Source organism: Berghia stephanieae, unplaced genomic scaffold (assembly GCF_034508935.2).
Source record: "Berghia stephanieae isolate SIO BIC M18660-M18661 unplaced genomic scaffold, UCSD_Bste_1.3 scaffold5147, whole genome shotgun sequence".
NCBI lineage: Eukaryota > Metazoa > Mollusca > Gastropoda > Nudibranchia > Aeolidiidae > Berghia > Berghia stephanieae.
Genome location: NW_027626564.1, coordinates 1 through 5,955, shown reverse-complemented (window position 1 = coordinate 5,955; position 5,955 = coordinate 1). Strand labels below are relative to the sequence as shown.

At 35.7% G+C, this 5,955-nt stretch overlaps 1 long non-coding RNA gene across 1 annotated transcript; it reads right to left on the bottom strand.

Annotated features, from left to right (window-relative positions):
• Positions 1-3,430: 3,430 nt before the first annotated feature.
• Positions 3,431-4,476, bottom strand: LOC144961967 (uncharacterized). Its single transcript, XR_013643326.1, has 2 exons — positions 3,814-4,476; positions 3,431-3,504 (listed from the first exon to the last, which is right to left on the bottom strand). It is a non-coding gene; the product is annotated as an uncharacterized LOC144961967 (long non-coding RNA).
• Between the last annotated feature and the right edge of the window lie 1,479 nt (positions 4,477-5,955).

The following is a 5,955-nucleotide window of genomic DNA, read 5'->3' as shown; positions in this document are numbered from 1 at the left end:
AAGAGAGAGAAGAGAGAGAGAGAGAGAGAGAGAGGACGAGAAGGAGTGGAGTAACAGAAGTTGAGACCGAGAGAGAAGAGAAGAGAGAGAGAGGACAGAGAGCAGGCCTGTAATGGTGGTGAAAAAATTGTCGGAACACTTTTGAACACGGCGGAAAAATGTCAACAGGACAAAAACTATTGGACAAACACAGATATGGACCAGTCAATTGACGAATCACTTGCCCCTACTTATGTTATAACGACGGGTACTTATTTTATGGGTAACCAAAAAAATCCCAATTTATTTGAGGGCCCAGGTCTGAGTTAGTTGTAAAATGAAAGGAAGAGAACAATTCCTACCCTTTTGAAGGATGTGTATCTCGTGCTTAACACAGGAAGCTGCGTATCTTCGCTCCTGTTTGTGTTAAATGTTTATGCTGATTCTTTCGTTTATTTGGATTAATTCTTATAGAAGAAGAAGAAAAAGGAGAAGAAAAAAAGAAGAATAAGGAGAAGAAGGAGAAGAAGAAGAAAGAGAAGAAGGAGAAGAAGAAGGAGAAGAAGAGAAGAAGAAGAAGAAGAAGAAGAAGAGAGAAGAAAGAAAGAAGAAGAAGAAGAGAGGAAGAAGAAGAAGACGACGACGAAGAAGACGACGAAGAAGAAGAAGAGGAGTGGTGTCGGTAGTGTGAGAGCTTTCGAAGAAGAATATTATTTCGTAAAAAAAATTATTATTTCGCATTATTTTTTTTCCGTCTCACATCCGGGCGGAACCAAAGAAATATAGAGACTGTGAAATAAGAACGGAGATATGCATGTGTGTCAGTAGCAAAATAGAGAGAAACCTTCCGTCTGGTTCGACACACTTCTGTGCGTGCGTTATTTACTGACTAGGTGTGTGTGCGTGAAGACGACTCGCACGAACTTCGCGACCCACTCTCGCTGGCTGTGGCACAGTAGCCAGGCAGTGAATACATACATGTCTAGCGGAGCGTGTAGGTGGCATGATAATATTATAGCTAACTGATAAACGGCAAATTTTGTTTGGTCTTTGATAAGACAAATGAAAAGTTTTTGTTTTTTCAGTTGGCATTTGAAACGGATTTTATTTAAAAAATTTTTTTTTTCAATATTAGCACTTAAGAGCAAAATCGTACTGTCGGAAATCCGACAATAGACGGAAGATTTACAGGCCTGAGAGAGAGAGAGAGAGAGAATATTGAAACGAGAAGTTTATTAACTAGCGCACCTGAACTAAGCGAGTGAGGGTCTTGGAGCTAATGGTGTGCAACCCCAGTGTGTGTTATATTATTATTACGCCCCGCTGCTCAACCTATCTTTTACTATTTATAAATCTATGAGTTGAAGTTGAATTGATGCAGTCTGAGCAGTGGATCCAAAATTTTAAGAAAGTTAGTACCCAAAGAGGACAGTTAAGAGTAAAAAGTCGATCACGATACCTTAACGTCTTTCCATAATCGAATACCCTTTAATCGCACGTGAATTCGTAAATTAAAAAATTCGCCAAAAAAAAATTAATAAATTAATAATAAATTAATAAATTTTAAACAATTTTTCTTTTTTTTAAAAAAACATCGCATTGACAATCCGGGATTATCAGCTCAATTCTGGGATTCTGGGATGTTGGCTTAAATCCGGAATAATCCCATAAAATCCAGGATGTATGGCAGGTCTGCATAATGTGATGCTCAACAAAATCGTAAATTTTCGCCAACTTCAAGGCTCAAAACAGTCAAATTGTCGGCTGGGATTTTTTTCAAAGTTTTATATATTGTGCAGATACACTATTTCTATAATTAAAATGGAGCTGATTGAAGCTTGAAGAAAAAAATAATGGTAAGTATTGAATTGTAAGCTTCAATTTATTAGACAGTATCTGTCTTCGTCTAATAAATTGAAGCTTACAATTGAATACTTACCGTTATTTTATTTTACTATTTCTATAAGCACAAGAAAGCTTTCCTTGTATTTTGAGGTGCTTCATTATAAAAATCACATGCAAAGAATCTCACTTCTTAAAATACAAAGGGGCATAGCTCAGTTAATTATTTTGACCTCCAATATTCACTCATATCACACTACACAGTTGACAAAGTTTAAAATATTTGGCTTATGAGGCTGTTAAAAGCTATTGAATTCAATGCTTTCAAATTCAATTTACTTTTGAAAAAACTGCGAAATAATATCTGTTAATAGTCTAAGTCTAATGAATGAGGACTATAATATACTCATTCAGATGAATTCAGTTCTGATTGGTATGAATGTCGATTTTCATGTCTAGTCTAGTGCAAGATTTTTTTACTTTAAAAAAATATTCAATACACTGTGAAAAAGAGCGCTATGTAAACACACGAAAAGGCTTTATGTGACAGCGTTATAGTTATATCACACTGTGAAGCGTATGGATAATGGAATTGTGTATGGGCGTGTACAGATAGATAATTTGGGGTGACCAATTTGGTTCGATATTTTGGACCTTGAAATTGAAATCCATCCATGTTATTTGATTTGGATTCGGAATGAATTTACTACAACGAATAAACCTTTAACTCTAAGCGTAGACGTCTAGTATCTGTAGTGTAAGAAATTAGCCAATTAGACAAAATTCTATCTAGGTATCTCGACTGTATTTGACATCGAAGTGACTATTCTCATCCCCCTAGTCTAGGATGCTAGTCTTCATATAGTAGTCCACAATTGTTGTATGTTTAATACAAAGGTTGTAATGCAGTAATTTGTTAATTTCTTGTCACAAGTTGCACAATTAAAAAAAAAATCAATCAAATCCAAATCGCAAAAAGCCGACGTTTTTTTCGGTAATCCAATCGGCCGGGGGGGGATGAGAATAGAGGCAGCCATTTGACATCTACAACACAACGCAAACGAATAATATTACTATATATTAAAAGTAAAGTCCTCAAAAATATTATAGACAAAGTTACTATATGATCATCAGCCAGTAAATTATAATATTAGATTGATATGTGCCATAAGTTTCGAGTAATTCCATATCTTTGATCACTTGGTGCCTTGTGGGTTCTTTCATCATCTAATTTTTGTTCAGCACTAGTTTACAGTCTACAGCTGTTAAATGTCGTCGTACTCGTACTATAAATCTTTATCATTTATCCATTCATTGTCAAATTAATTGTTAAGCAATAATAATTATCAAAATATCATGTCCTTACCCTACAACTCTTTTTTCCCCGGTGAACTGAGCCAAGAGAAAGAAAGAAAGAAAGAGAGAGAGAGAGAGAGGGGAGAGAGAGGAAGAGAGAGAGAAGAGAGAGAGAAGAGAGAGAGGAGAGAAGAGAGAAGAGGAGAGAGAGAGAGAGAGAGAGAGAGAGAGAGAGAGAGAGAGAGAGAGAGAGAGAGAGAGAGAGAGAGAGAGAGAGAGAGAGAGAGAGAGAGAAGAGAAATATAATTCTTACCTCGTGATGAAGTCTCCGTTACGAATCCAATCCTTTGAAGAATACACGATCCAATCCAGTCTCTTGATACCGTCCTGTAGTGAATTTTTGAAAAACGTAATTCTTGTTAATATTTTGAATTTGTATACAAATAGAGATCGAAGAAATTATGTTTTGAAAGAAATGCAGTCTCACCACCTAATATGATTAGCAATAACTGTTTTTGTTTTTTTTTTTTTTACCTCAACAGTTAAAGTCCCTGAATCTGTTCACTTTCATAAATACCTTATGTTGATTAATGCTGAAGGCAATCTAAGGTGGCATATCGGTATCTACTATTTCAGTTTGTAAAATTCAAACATGATTATTTTTTTTAATCACGATAAAAAGATTAAATTTCTTACCTGGAGAGGATGTCGACTCCCTTGAAATTTCGTTGTCTTCCTGGATGGTCCATCTGAAACTCAAACAATTAATAGTGATTAGACACTGGTGGTGGGATAATGTTGGAGTCCAAGAAAATGACGAAAGAAACTGAAAAAACCCCTGAAAACTTACCATTCTAGATGAAATCTTACAAAATGAATCCGGTCCTGTCCTCTGTCGTCTTCCAACTTCTGTGAAATCTGAAATGATCTAGAAACTGGTGATTAGTCATGGGAATAATACATATACAAATAATTATAATACAATACATATAAAAACTCGACGGTACCGTCAAAAAGGGGTGTTGATTAGTAAAAATACAAAATATAGGCCTATAAGTTAGTAAGAAAATGAGATTACGGGTTCCCAACTTCACCAAGCCGAGAATCGCTGTAAACTGAATAAAACATTTCGCGGGGAGTCAGGTGTGTAGTTGTGATTTGTTTTTATGAAAATGTAAACAACTCATGGAGCGGTGGATACAGATGGCCTTAATTCTCTAAAGACGCGGTTACATTATCAGGCTGAAGCGGTGTCATTTATATTATGTTAGAAATACGGAAAGTGCAGAGACAAAATGGTTATTGACCACAATAACGATCTTCAATACCTTCGTGCTGGCGTGATCAATGATTTCGAGGTCACAAAAAAAATGACATCAAAAAGTACAGACACGACAGAGCAAGTTGAAAACCGATTAAGTTGTTCATATGACGTAAATGTTACATGATCAGAGTAGTAATATCATGTGTATGTTTTGCGACGAGGACATAAAATAGCGTTGCAATTTATTTACAGGGGTGACTTAACTGTATACTACAAACTAAAATCGGATAATTTTACTCATCCAAAGGGGTGATCAACTAACTGAACCAAATGCTAACGGTAATTGTATGACAATGTGGATATGGCTTTAAGGTACGGTAATTAACACGGAGAAATTATTTCTATATATGACACATTGTTTAAAAAGCTACGTGTGAGATGTGATAACCCCTTAATCTACTAACACTATGACTGGTTGTGAAGTAATCAAAACGCAGGACTCATATTGATTAAACACACAGTCTCATGAACACTTTTCAGTTTTCCAATTAAAACAACTCTTTTTTTTTCTAACAATAACCCAGTCATCATCATCATCATCATCATCATCATCATCATCATCATCATCATCATCATCATAATAATAATAATAATAATAATAATAATAATAATAATAATAATAATAATAATATAATAATGATAATAATCATTATATCATAATCATCATCACATCATCATACATCACAATCATCATCATCATTATCATCATCATCATCATCAATCATAACCATCATCATCAGCATCACAGCATCGGCGGCATCATCATCATCATCATCATCATCATCATCATCAATCTAATCCATCATCATCATCATCATCAATCATCATCATTATCATCATCGTCCGTCTCTCGTCGTCGTCTTCGTCGTCGTCGTAGTTAAAAGTTTTGTTTTTGTTTTTTGATCTTTTGTTTGTCTGTTTGTTTTGTTTTTCGTTGTTTTTTTTTTTTTTGTTTTTTTTGTTTTTTTTTTTTTTTTGGGGGGGGGGGGGGGGTGAAGGGGGGAGTAGAGAGCCGAGAAAGAGCAAGGGCGTGTGATATGATTATATATATATATATATATATATAATATCAATATATATATATATAAACACTCCAGCACGGTTACCTTGAGTCAATCGGGGCAAGCAAAAGCATTCGAGAAACGAGAAAACCGTAGTTCGAGAGAACCGTACATTGCCATTGTATTTAATGGAGAGGAGGGGGAGAGGGTAAGGGGCAATGTGCCTCAGGGGTATGGTCTTTGCTTCGTACCCGATACATGGTTCCAATATCCACCGCGTTATGTGGCCTTCAGCAAGCCACCTCTCCGTAGTTCAATCTGTGCGCTGTGCTGCGGCTGACATTCGGGTGATTCCAGTCTTCCCTTGGAATAGACCCTAAGACAAATTTCTGCTTAAGGATGAATAAAGAGAACTTTATTAATTTTTAATTTCTCGATATGTTACAATGGATTTTACAATGGATTGGTGTTTTGTGTGTGTGTGTGTGTGTGTGTGTGTTGTGTGTCTGTGTG